This window comes from Phacochoerus africanus, chromosome 1, assembly GCF_016906955.1.
Source record: "Phacochoerus africanus isolate WHEZ1 chromosome 1, ROS_Pafr_v1, whole genome shotgun sequence".
In the NCBI taxonomy this organism is placed as follows: Eukaryota; Metazoa; Chordata; class Mammalia; order Artiodactyla; family Suidae; genus Phacochoerus; species Phacochoerus africanus.
The window spans coordinates 181,401,710-181,415,966 of NC_062544.1; the positions used below are offsets into that span (position 1 = coordinate 181,401,710).

The window sequence follows — 14,257 nt, forward strand, 5'->3', positions numbered from 1 at the left end:
TGTCCTCACATCTAGAATGGTGATAATCTCTTTTTTCACAGGGTAGTGAGAATTAGACAAAATAATGTTTGTGAAACTGTTTTGTAATTGATGAAGCATCATAAAGATGGTGAGCAGGTCTTTAGTGGTGAGCCCCAGGACTCTGTATTTTCTCCTGACCATCTGAATTATGTCAGAGAAAGTATAGGTGATCAAATTTGCAGATGAACCAAAGTTATGGGGTGGCGTTATAAAAAACTTAGCAGATTACAGAGTTCTAAGAACAATTGAGGGTAAAATTTTGGGCAAAGTATAAAGTCTTGTTCTTCAGTTTGAAAAGTCAATTGTCCAAGGATAAAATGGGAAAATGGGGCCCCCAATCAGTTCAAATAAAAAAAGACTAAGGAATTTTACTTGACTTCAAAATGAGCCAATAGTGTTGTGAAGTGGTTGACAAATAAGCGATCCAATTAATTGTCTTAGTCTATTCGGACTGTTACAACAAAACACCACAGACTGGGTGGCTTATAAGAAGAGAAATTCATTTCTCACCATTCTGGAGACTGACAAGTTTAAGATCCAGGTACCACATGGCTGTGCTCTGGTGAAGGCTCTCCTCCTATTCCTAGCTGCCACCTTCTTGCTGTGTCCTCATGTGGTGTAGGGGACAAGGGATCTCTCTGGAGCCTCTTGTATAAGAAAACTAATCTCACCATGAAGGTTCTGTTGTCACAACCTAAGAACCTCCCAAAGGGCCATCTCCTAATACCATCTCCTTTGGGGGTTAGGATTCAACATATGAATTATGGGGGGGACAATAAGACCCTTGCACCAATATGCTTAAGTATTTATAGATGTACTGTGCCACAGATAAGGAAAGGGAGCCACAGCTCTTGGCTTTGTGAACATCTTCTTCCTGCTGTTAAAAGCATTCATTCCAGGGAGTTCCTGTCGTGGCTCAGTGGTTAACGAATCCGACTAGGAACCATGAGGTTGCGGGTTCGATCCCTGGCCTTGCTCAGTGGGTTAAGGATCCAGCGTTGCTGTGAGCTGTGGTGTAGGTTGCAGATGCGGCTCAGATCCCACATTGCTCTGGCATAGGCTGGTGGCTACAGCTATGATTAGACCGCTAGCCTGGGAAACTCCATATGCTGCGGGAGCAGCCCAAGAAATGGCAAAAAGACAAAAACAAAACAAAACAAAACAAAACAAAACAAAAACAAACAAACAAAAACATTCAGTCCGGTAAGTTGAGCACATCCACAGGAAGCTAGATAGAGAAAATCTAGGTTTTCAATGGGAAATGGTATGAGAAGATTCTGGGGAAGGAATGCATCATGGAGATTTTAAAAGATCTAAAAGATTTTAAACAGTGTTACAAGCTATTATGGAGGGGAAGGTTTAGAATTGTTTTTATTGTTTTCAGAGGTTAATCTCAGGGAAAACTTTTTTTTTTAAGGGTCCAACAGGGGTCTAATTGGAACTATAGCTGTGGACCTACACCACAGCCACAGCAACGCCAGATCTGAGCCACATCTGTGACCTACATCACAGCTCAGGGCAACATTGGATCCTTAACTCACTGAGCAAGGCCAGGGATTGAATTTGAACATGCATCCTCAGAGATACTAATCAGATTCATTTCCACTGAGCCAAGACAGGAACTCCTCAGGGAAAAAACATTTAACAATGAGAGCAATTTAAGGGGGAAGGGGTTGGCTGACTGAAGTTGTGAGGATTCCATTAGGAACACTGTTCAAACAGAGTCCTGGACAACACCTTCTGAGGGTTGCTATTAATCAGTGGGAAGGGTTGAAGAAGAGATTACTAAACTTTAATCAAACCTAAGATGCTATTTCTACAACAGAATTCAATATCTCATTGGAGAATGATTTACATCATTAAATTTTTTTCCATAATGAAAGAGTGGAGTTTGAAATTGACAAACTGGACTTTGCCATTATATGATATTCAGGATATTGTTTAACCTCTGTAAACAGCAGTTACATGGTGACACAGAGATGGTTGATTATTTCTGTGTTGTTGTGAAGGTTACACGACATTGATAAAAGATGCTTAATGGTGCCTGATATTAATAATGGCTCACAGATGATAACTTTTATCACAATTATTTCTTCCTCTTATTTTCTACATGCATTTTCTTCCTTCTCTAAAGAGATTCATTTCAGGTGACTCTGTTGAACCTGTCAGATACAAATGCTGTAAGTGGGTAACGTGGTCACGGGGCGGGAGGCGGGGTTGGGAGTTGGGAGGAATGACCATAACAACCGTTTTGTGTTTGTATCAGGGTTTGTTTTCTAAGTGGAGGAAACCTGTGGAACAACTTTTTCGTCCTGAATTATAACCTGATTTTCTTGCCCATCAAAGCCAAAACTAGGTTGACCTGATTGATTTTTTTCTTTGTTTAAAGTTTTAGACAATAAAATATGCTATTAAAAATTTAAGGACCAAGCTCTCCCTTGTGGAGTAAAGTATCTGCAGCCTCAAAGAATAAAAAGAGTTGGTGACTGAAATATCAGTATCGGCCACATATTCTTCCTTTGCCTAATTTTTTTCTACCCATAAAGTGACTCTAAGCTAAGTTTACTTAAAAATGAATCTTAAGTGGATGAGTTAATAAAGGTGAAGCAATTTACGATTCTTAGGAGAAGATAAAAATCAGGAGATTTCCCCCTTGGTTGGGGAAGAATCTAAGATACCATTTCTACAACAGAATTCAATATCCCATTGAAGGGGGATATTCTCTTTAAGAGCAATAGAGGGAAGCATTAAAGTTACTAGGTTTTCATATGCTGGTCACAGGCTGGCATTTCATCTTCTTCAGAAGGTAATACTCAACTGCATGTGCAGAGGCATTGTGATAATTCTGACTAAAGGTTTTACACAAAAAGAGGATTATTAAGTTTTTAAAAGAAACAAAAATATAGTATAAGACTCTTAGGTTTAGATAAGACGACTTCAAATAAAATTTTTTTTCCACTTTTCTTTCTTCTGCATCAGTGAACAGTTACTGATGTTTACTGGGCATGACATTCTGTGAGGCACAAGTATATTTCAGAACAGAGATAAGCTGGCACTTTGGCTGATGAGTGTGAGAGCAGGAATATTATTGCCCCAGAAAAACTGCTTTGGACGTGCCATCTTGCACTTTTTTCCTTCTTTCTTTTTCTAGTCCTTGTAATTTTCTTGTTCAATATCCTACTTACATTCATTCTCAAATTCTCTTTTTAATTTTTTCAGAGACCTTGAACCCAAAGTGACAACTTTAGCTTGGAATTCCTAATGGACATCCTTTGATCTTATAATTGAGCTGAAAGGGCAGGGATGTAATATTTGAATAGCAAACTGTCACCCAGGAAACTGCCATTCTGTATTGGTAATAATAGTGGATATTTATTGAGCAACTTAAGTCTCAGAACTTTGCTAACCACTTTACATGTATTACTTTAGGCAGTTCACTTAATAACACTGTAATATAGGTACTATTTTTTTTTTTTCTTTTTTGGCCACCTTGTGGCATATGGTGTTCCCGGGCGAGGGATCAGATCTGAGCTGCAGTTGGTGACCTAAGTCGCAGCTGTGGCAACACCAGATCCTTTACCCATTGTGCCAGGTTAGGGATTGAACCTGTGTCCAGTGCTCCCAAGATGCCACCCACCCTGTTGTGCCATAGCAGGAACTCCTAGAGCACTATTTCTATAGTCATTATGCAAATAAGGAGACTGAGGCATTGGGAAATTTAAATATTGATCCAAAGTCTCACAGCTAATGTAGAGCACACACTCTTAACTACTCTGGCAGTCTGTCTCTTTATGCAGAGACCTCTGGTCACAACCTGGCAAATCATCCATCCATCCATCAATCCAATCAAATATTCAGTAAGCATATACTAGGGATATAAACTAGGAAATAAGACTGACATACTTATTTTCCTCAGCCTACTTTCTAGAGAGGAGGAGAGACAGTCACTCAAGCATCCCACATAGTGTGGTGAGTGCTATGACAGGGACATGTAGTATTAGAAAGGGGGCTCTAACCCAGTTTAGAAGGGGGTCTCAGGACAGGCAGGTCAAAAAGTTCTTTTCCCCATCACTATGTGCTTTGACTACTTTGTAGCAAGAGGCATATGATGTAACCTCCAGAAAGAGAGATCTTTGAAGCAAGGTCTGTATTGCTCCCTGAATACCTGGCGCATAGTGGCTGCTCAACTAAAATCTGTTGAATAAATGAATGAGAATTCTGTGTTCCATAATAACACCATTATTGCAGGGAGGCTTTTGACTTATTTCTAACTTGACACTGAACACTCTTCAACGCTTCTCCTCTAAGCCTAAAATAAACGTTCCCTTTTGACTTAAAAAAGTCAAGCCCTTGCTCCCTTTTAAGCCATTTTCTAAAAGTTCTATTTCAGGAGAGCTGCCACACCTATTATATTTTACAGGAGCAATGTGTCCTCAGGTGTCTTTTAAGCCAGGTGCCCCAGAGTAGAGATTCTGGGACAGTCTGGGAAGGCAGAGGCTCTCTCATTGCTTTCTCCCTTTTTTTTCCAGTTGATCTGTGGGGGTCCATCTCTGTTCTACAGTTCTGAAAGATGTGTTCTCCTTTCACCTTTCCAGAGTGGCCTGGAAATTTTTCTTCCCTTTAACCTTTCCCCTACCCTCTTCACTCTTTCAAAAGGTGTTCACTTTGAGAAAGTGGTTCTTAATTATTTACCATACAGTTCTCTGGCAGACTACAAGAATCCAGGGCAAAGCAAGAGAGAAAGGCCAGAAGAAAACTGAAAGCCCAGGCTAATGATTTCCCTTAACAAGAATTTTTGTTGTTATAAGGCGGTGTTTTATTTAGGTTGTGGTTCTTTAGAAAAGGTATGGAGTTATGTCTTCCTTGTGCTTGCTTGGAATGTGTTGGGACAAATATAATATTTTCCTTGGTGAAACAGCAATAAATCCAAAGTAGTAAAACAACGCTGATGGGAAGGGGAAACCAAAGCTCTCAAGGGGAAAAGTTAATGTGGAACAGGTAATCTTTATGGCCCATCTCATACAAGATCTTTACATTATCTGTTTCTGTAATTTTACTTGCTAGCTTGATGCCACAGTGTAAAATCGTACCTCATTTCCTTCCCTGCTTAATTTTTCTCCAAAGCCATTACCTCCTACTCATACACTATATAATTCACTTAATATATACATATATATATATGTATACACACACACACATATATGTATCTGACTGCCTCTCTAAAACTTAAGCTCCTCAAGGATTGGAATTTTTGTCTGTTTTCTTTATTACTCATTCTGGTCCTAGAATTGTCATGGCACAATGTAGATGCACAATAAATATGTTGAATAAAAGAATAATTAATACTGATCAAAGCAATATTTTAACTATGATCAAGTTTTCCCCATATGTATTTAATTTATACACAACTTGTTGGACTTTTAAAATGACTTTGTAGAAATCTGACAAAATATGACAGTAGGATCTCTACAAAAGCTTTGGTGGTCAAAACCTGCATAGAACTCATTTTCATGTACATGGTATGCTCTTCTAAACATATACCTGGAAAGATAAGCTTGGCCTAGTGAGAATGGAGAATCTTGAGGTTTTCTGATGCAAGTAGACTTAATTGAATCCCTAAAGTTAAGGGTATGGTTTGGCTCAGTGTATTCATACCTGTTCCTGGCAACAAGTTCAGGTGTTGCTTACCACCCCCATGAAACTCAGATTCACTAATTTTATATTCCTATTTCTATACAAAGCATTATGATCCAATCCCATGGTTCTGAGTGGCAGACCAGTACATTTTTGCTGAAATCAAGTACCCTCCTTCTCTTACTCATTGTGGCCTCTCTCAAGGACTGCTCTGAAGAACCAATAAAGGACTAGACTTTACCTAGAAAGAGGAGGAACGAGTGACCTCACTGAACTTGGATTAATATGAGTGGATGAGTCCAAAAAGTTAGGGCATCACAAACAAATTCTCTGTAAGACTGAATTAATGACACTGGACATTTCTAAAGAGAGGAAAGCTTGGGCAGGTGTGTAAACAGATGCAAATTACATAACTGTGTATCACCTGTGCACTCTTTATTATTTCATCGATTTCAATGTGACCTTCAGGAAAAAGCTTTACATAAACTATTGGTCTGGTAGTACATGAAAATTCAGGTACTCTAAGTTCTAAACCCACATATTCTCTTAATACCGTGAATAATTTATTAACACTAGCTTTACTGAGATATAATTCAAGTACCATACAATTCACCTAATTTAAAGCCCACAATTCAATGGTTTTTAGTATACTTGCAGTTATGCAATGATTACTAATGAATTTTAGACTATTTTTCACTCTAAAAAGATACCTTTTAGCAGCAAATCCCCATTCCTGCTCAACTCCACTCCTCCCGCCCCCACCCCAGCCATATGCAACCACTAATGTACTTGCTGTCTCTATAGGTTTGCTTATTGTAAATATGTTATATAAATGGAATCACACAACATATAGTCTTTCACTTTGCATAGTCTTTTCAATGTCCATGTTGTAGCATGTATTAGTACTTTATTCTTTCTTATTATTAAATAATATTCTGTTGTTCCATTCCATATCACATTTTATCTATCAATTTCTCAGTCAGTGGATACTTGGATTATTTTCACTTTTTGGCTATTATGAGTAATGCTGCTGTGAACATCTGTGCACAAGTTCTTACCTGGACATAGATTTTTAATTCTCTTGGATAATACTAGGAGTGGAATTATATGGGTTACATGGTAACTCTATGTTTAATTTTTGAGGAACTACCAACCTATCTTCCACATCAACTCACCATTTTACATTCCCACCAGTAAATTTATGATGATTCTAATTTCTCCATCTCCTCTCCAACCATTGTTATTCTCTTTCTTTTTGATTATAGCCATTTTGGTTGGTTTGAAGTGTTATCTTGTGTTTTTGATCTTCATTTCCCAAATGACTAATGATAACAAACACATCTTTATGTGATGATTGGCCATTTGTTTGTCTTCAGAGAAATGTCTAAAATTCCTTGCCCATTTTCAAATGGGTTATTAACTTGTAGTTGTTGAGTTTTTCCTCTTTTGCCTTAGGAAAGGGGGATGGTTAGAAAAAGAGAGCCTCAGATTTTTTACGACTCTTATAGCACAAAGCTGGATGGATGAGATTCTGGTGGCCTGCTTTCCCAGGGGATATATCATAACCCTGGACTGAAGTCTAATTTGAGAGGGAGCCTTGTGTTTTTGGCCTACCCCTCTTCCTTAGAGTGGGGCACCATCACCTAGAGTGGGAATTGGGTTGTGGCTCAAAATCCAAACTCTTGCTGTTTGTACTAAAATTTAGTAGATTGTCTAGAACAAACTTATCTTTATTTTCTCTTGACAGTTTCCAGAGACCTTTTGTTTATCTACAATTTTCCATAATAATTTTAAAGTTATTGTTATTTCGCTAAGGGGTGGGTTTACAGAGCTCTTCACACCACCACTCTGGAAGTTGAATCCCATTTGGGTAGTTTTTAATGAAGATTTTGTACCTTGTACACTTGGTGGTAAAATAGGTTATACCGATATAGTACTACAGGGAATAGAGAATTACAAAGGACAATTTTTACAAAAGTATTTGCAGATTTACAGTGGATTAAGAAAACCAATTGAATTTGAGGACTATTGACTTTCAACTTCATATCCGGTTAATTTCTAGAATGCCCATGAATTTGGTTTGACAAATCATTGTTAATTTATTGTTGTTAAATAGTTGTGTAAGAATACTTGAATATGAGTGATAGTGCACTTCATATGAGTTTGTTGTTGTAGTAATCTATGTGCAAAGCTATAACAGCTATTGAAACAGTCATCAAAATGATGCCTCTTTTAAAAAGCATGGGAATCATTCAGATGTGAAAATCAAGTTATTAAAACCTCATTAGTCTTATGCACTAATCTAAGAATTTCACAAGCAAAAATAAACATTTATTTCTTAATTTTTGCTTTATTCAAAAGAACCACAAGGCCACAAAGTCTTGTGGGAAAACAACTTTCCCAACTTCCCTGGTGCTTTTTTCTTTCTTTCTTTCTTTTTTTTTTGTAGTTTTAGGCTAAGATTTACATTTAACAATTCTTCAGATTCTTTTTTTGATCAAGGGCTAGGCCCATATGTTAATTGATAATAAGTTGAATGTCACTTTAGTTGAAACAAATCTAGAAACTCTGCTCATAACTAAACCCTCTCTATCCATTGTACCACATCCCCACCTCCACAACAAAGTTGACTATATGTACTTTTCTCCTTGAGTTTAGAAGTCTTGTTATTTATAAATGATCACTTAACCATCTTTGAGAAAATACATACTGCCTAATAATCATGAGAAAATGTTAAAATGTAGTCCTTGTTGGAAATTCTGCACTTTCGGGGCAGTTGATTTGTGTGTGTTAATGCCTCAAGTAGCCCTTATGAGCAAAAAAGTATTGTATAAGAGCATGAAACTAGATAAAGATGAATTTTAAGGATGAAATCAAGCATCTCCCAAAGGTATTTCTCTGAATAGTTATTACTGAACTACACAAAAGATAAATAATTAAAGTAGTTAGCAAGTAATTTTCTCTTCTTTTGGCTGGAAAAGTTTCAGTAATAAAGTTTGGCTTTTGTTGAGTGAAGCATTTTAGTTTCTAACATAAAGGCAAATGGAAAAACCCATTCAATTCTTAATTTTTTTAATGCAGTTAAATAATAAGCGGATAACACTGCATTATAGCTCAGTATTTTTTTTTTTTCCTTATAAAGACAGGAATTCTATCCTTCTAAAGCTACTTTATGGTTCAAGCAGATATTTTGGAAGATGCTTACCTCCCGGTTGGGTGTATCTCCCTGCGGCTTAGGTGAGCGAGCACCAAGGTTTTGGCTCCTCCCCAGCTGCTGCGAGCTTCCCACTGTGCGGGGTGCCTCCAGCCTCCGGGAGTTAGGTGTTCGGCCCCGCCCTCTGCACTACTGCTAAAACTCCAATTCTGCCAGACTGATTCCGGTGATTAATTATTGACAAAAGGAAAACACTCCCAGGCAAACTTGTGTCCAACCGCACTGTTCCCAGCGACTCCTTCCAGAAGAGAATGCCGGCTGCACCACTCCCCTCCCCCACTTGCTCTATGGTCCCAACTTCCCACACGCTGCCACTCTCGGTCCTGGGCGATCGGGCTCGTCCTCGGAGGAATGCGGCCCAGCGACTTCTACATTTTAAAATTTGGTTTCCTGAAGCTCGTTAGCACTTCTCCGGGGACAAACCTCTCCGGAGGGGGCGCTGGATGCAGGAGAAGCCGGGGCTTTGAGAGCTGGAGGAGGCTAAGGCGTCGCTGTCACCTCCGGCTGCTGCAGTAAAACCCCGAGTCGCGGCGGGGATGCGGAGGAGGGGATGGGGAGGCGCCCTCCCCCTTGCTCGGGTGGGAGCCCCGACCCTACCAAAGGGGCACGTACTTCGGTGGTAGTGGTGCGGGTGGGCAGATAAACAGGAGGCACAAGGTGGGAGCTGTGGGGCTTTAGCCTAAGCCAACGTTAACCCACCCAAGGAAAGCCTGCGCCCAACATCCATCGATTCGCAGACTCCGGCAGGGAGGCAAAGCCGGGCAGATGCTGAGGACTGCGGTCTGAAACTCAGCAGCAGCAGGCTGCGAAGTGAGCCCAGGGCTCCCGGCCGGGGCAGCAGTTGGCCTAGCAGGCATCCCACTTCATTCGTCTGTCAAAAACGGAAGAAAGCAAATCCCTTTAGCTTTGGCAGTTAATTTTGGTGCCTTTGAACGTGCAAAATGCCTCTCCCAGCCCCACTTCCTCCATCCAATGCCTTCCTTTTCCCTGTGGCTGGGAGGTTAATATTTGAAAAGCTGGACCCCCTCGGGGAAACAGATGGAAGGATCGTGCCCGGGGAACTTGCGTGTGCTCACTCACAAGTGAAGACAATTAATTTGGGCCCAGACTGCGGCAGGAAGGCAAACTGGGTAAAGAGGACTTGGAGGAGGCTCGGTGTCCACACACGCCCCGCGGGCTGCTGCGGCTTGGGGGCCCGAAAACCCAGCGCTCCGGCTCGGCACCCAATTATCTTCCGAGTAGGCGCGAGACGGAGAAGAGCAGTTTTCCTGAAAACCCGCATCCAGATCACCATCGCTCCTTCTCTACCGAAAACCGAGTGCTCAGATTTAACGCCGCGGCTGCTTGCTCAAAGCGCAGAGGCCCTTGAGGCTCTCAGACCTGATACCTACGTAGCTGAGACTCTGCCAAAGACCCAGGGGCGTCCGGGGCTAAAGCCTCTTTTGATTAATGAGCATTTGGGCAACGTCTGCCAGTCAGCCCCCAACCGCCTAAGGAGGCTGTACTGCACATGCTCGGCTTGATTGTGCTGAAGCGCGAATTTTAGCTGCGGGCAGGTTTCTGCACATTTCACAAAGCGCTTCCAGCAGGTTCCACACTGCTGGTGCTGCGAAGACAGAGATTCATATAATTGGGTGGAGGTTTCTCCAAGCAGGAAGGAGGTGTCCCAGAGGAAGCTGACGGTGGTTGGGGCCAGGGAAGGGAACCAATAGAAACTGAACGCCTTGGAACCCGTAGTGGCAGTTTTACGTTGTTATATTTTCGTTATTTTGGACCTATATATTAGCAACCCCTACTAGTATTTTTATTTATCACTTTATTTTGTTGATATTCATTATCTCCTGGCTTATCCTGACAAACCTTGTCATGTAGGTAGGGGAAGTATGACTACCCCTATTGAGAGATGAGGAAATAGAAACCCTGAGAGATGACCTACCCAGGGTCACTAAGCCAGTTTTGTGGTGGGGCCAATACTATTTAAATTAGCTTTTAGGTCTCATTATTGATTATCTAGTTTTCTTACCAGATCATGATGTACCTTCCCCCTACTCCCTGGGATCGTACATTCGTGAAAGTACAGAAACAAGTTTCTCTTCTTTCTGCCAAAGGTTTGTGAAATAGATATGAGACCTTACAGTAATTCCAGCTGAAGGTGGGGAGAAGCTGCTATAGCTGGCAGAAACATCTAGAACATTAAAAATAATCTTAAATGATGTATGTAATATAACTACACACAGATATACCTTTTTATATCTTTGCGCCCCCAAATGGAGAAGACTTTTTTTTTTTAAATACAAACCTAGAACATTCTCAAAACTTAACTAGTTCACAAAATAAAGATCAACACTTAAAAAAAAAAAGATGGACACATTTTAAATGGTAGTAATCATATACACCACATTTCCCCCTGATAGATGTAGTACAATTGAAGATTATAAAATGCTTTATATGTAGATTAAAGGGAAGCACAAATGAGAAACCACTGTTTAGAAACAGAAGAAAAACAAAAATCCTACATAGCAATCTATCAGGAGATATCAGGAGAGTATAAAAAAGCCATACAATGTTAAATGTATTTATTGCAAAACAGTGTACAAACCAAGAAACTTAGAAGAAATTGCTAAATAATTATGTTAACTAATGCTAAAGATAAAAGCAGAAATTAATGAAACAGAAAGGTAAAAAACAAGGATAATTGATCAATAAAAGAAAAACTTACTTTTTAAAAAGATCAAGGAAAAAAACAAGAAACAAAGATACAAGTAACATTAGGAAGAAAAGTGGTATATAACCACAGATGACTAGGTTATTAAAAACAAAACAAAGCAGAAAAACAACAACAAAAAAACAGCATGAAGAGGCATGCTTATAATAATAGAAATCATGAGATAACATAATTCCTTTGTGATAATAACTAGAAATTATAAGATAACAAATGGTTAAAACCCACCACAGCTTTTGGGAAGAGAAATAAGATTTGAAGAACCAGACAAAATTGTTTAGCATGTAATAGTATAAGAATATAAAGTATTTCTAATTGTATCTATAGAACATTTTGAACCAGGCCTTTCATCACCATTATCATAAAGCTGTTGAATAACTAAAGAATACATGCTTGCTGGAGTAGAAAACTTTATAAAGTAATAAAAAGTTAAAGTAATAAAAGACTATATGCTCTCAAGCTAACCTGGGAGTTTGCGGGAAAGATATTACAGGGCAGGGAATAGGATCATTTTGTAAAAGCTGTATTTATGACCCAGAAAGGCTGGGATATCTCTGGAGTTCAGAACACCAGGAAGGAGAAAGGACATGATGCAAAAATCCACTGAAAATGACCAGCAGTCAGGTTCCCAATCTTGTATGCCTCTGCTGCTGATGGCCTTTCCTCCAGAGGACCAAAATTAACAGCCTGAAATGTGGGTTTCTGTCAGATTTAAACCTCCAAACCTGACCCAAGTGGCATGGTGGAAAGAGTATGCCCTCTGGTGCAAAGTCTGGGTTCAAATCCCTTTTCTACTAACAAACTGTAGTCTGAGACAAATTGTCTAGTATTTCTATACCTTAGTTTTCTCATCTGTGAAGTGGAAATAATATTGCCTTTGTAGGGTTCTTCTGCAATATTAACAGAACCAGCATTTATAAAGTACTTCCATAGTTCTCTATCTCCCCCACTCCCTACTCCTTCCCCTCCTCCCATTCCTCCTTTTCTAAACACCATCTTTCAGGATCTTTTCTTCTGTCCATTTACATTTCTCCTATTTTGTCAGTAGGACTCTATTTTCCTTCCCTTCCTTTTGGAGACCCAGCTAAATACAAACCCAGAACATTCTCAAAACTTACCTAGATCACAAAATAAAGATCAACACTAAAAAAAAAAAAAAAAAAAAAAAAAAAAAAAAAAAAAAAAAAAAAAGGTGGACACATTTTAAATGGTAGAAATCATACACACCACAATTCTCTCTCCCTCTGTTAGTACATTCATTGGTTCCTTCTCTCCTTCCCTCCCTCGTTCTTTTCTCCTTCCTTCTTAATTAATATATTTTTTGAGTTCCTGTGTGGCTCTGCTCTAGCTAGCATCATGAGGGTCATTGCTCCAATTCACCGATTACAATTTAATGGAGATGCATATGCTTAGGCTGAAGCCTTCCATGGAAAAACTCTAATCTTTAAGCAGTCTTGATTTTACTATTAGAATAAGATAATAATAATGAGTTAGTAGTCTGTTCTAAAGATTGGAAAAACAGGATTTCATTAAGGGACTAATGTGTCTGTCCTATAATCATTAAACACATGAGAGGTATCATGATAGGTATAATTCTTGCCCTTAAAATGCTATTCTTAACCATAGAGACCCCAAGAGAACAATATAGAAACTCCCAGAGCAGCAGTAAGACCAGTTTAACAAAAGGTGTTTCTGAAGTATCTATTCTATGCAGCCTCAAACATTGTCTTTACATACAATGTTCAATGTGTATTCACATCTGTTTGTGCAAGAGAGAGAAGACAATGAAAACCAAAAGAATCAAGAGAAAAAAATAAGCCCCCAAATAACTATATCAGCAATATCTCCCTTCGTGTGTTAACTCTTAACTCTCTTTTATTGGTCTTATTATCAGGAGGGGAAAAAGAAAATCAGAAATAGATGTGAGTATTTAAAAGCAAGAACAGAAATTTAAGGTAAATTTTACTGCTTTCTGGTTTGCTTTCACAATGTACATATTAACTCTTACTTATTTTTTAAACCTTGTTAGATTAGCACTACTTTTTTATTCCCCTGGCCACACCTGTGGTATATGGAAGTTCCCAGGCCAGGGATCAAACCTGTGCAACAGCAGCAAACCAAGCTGCTGCAGTGACAATGTCAGATCCTTAACCCATTGTGCCACAAATAAATACTACTTACTTTAATGGTGGGTGTGACCAAAAGGTTGCCTGCCACTTATTTCATTAGGCAAAGAATGTTGCCTGCCATTCCAGTAAACAATGTTGCCCTCCATCAAGCCATCAGTCACTGGAGCTGCCCCACTGGTGAACCCTGAGGGGAATTTAGGATGGAGAAAAAGAGGATACTGACCCTAGATAGTTAAGATGCGTATTAAAGTAATAATTTCAATGAGCCCAGAATCTTGCATCGTCCCATACATAGAAAAGCATTAGAATCATTAACTTGAGATGTCTGATTTTTTTGTAATTAGCAGTAATCTTCTGATGTTCCACTACTTGTCCCCCTCATTCCCCACCCCTGGCAAAAACTCCTATATATCCTGACTCCTCCTTTACCTCTTTGGAAGAGTTCCTTGGAACTATCTGAGAGGCTGCCTTCCTGAGCTGCAGTCCTTAGTAAAATTGCCAAATATAACATAATGTTCATCTTTTAGGGTGTGACTT

At 39.3% G+C, this 14,257-nt stretch overlaps 1 protein-coding gene across 2 annotated transcripts in view; it reads right to left on the reverse strand.

The window, feature by feature from the left end:
- Window positions 1-9,760, reverse strand: part of SPTSSB (serine palmitoyltransferase small subunit B) — a 28,690-nt gene extending 18,930 nt beyond the window's left edge. The window contains exon 1 of one of the 2 annotated variants that reach the window (XM_047785821.1): window positions 8,861-9,760. The gene's annotated coding sequence lies outside the window, so the exon portion shown is untranslated. The remainder of the gene's footprint in view (window positions 1-8,860) is intronic. The other variant, XM_047785813.1, reaches the window with a different exon arrangement.
- Between the last annotated feature and the right edge of the window lie 4,497 nt (window positions 9,761-14,257).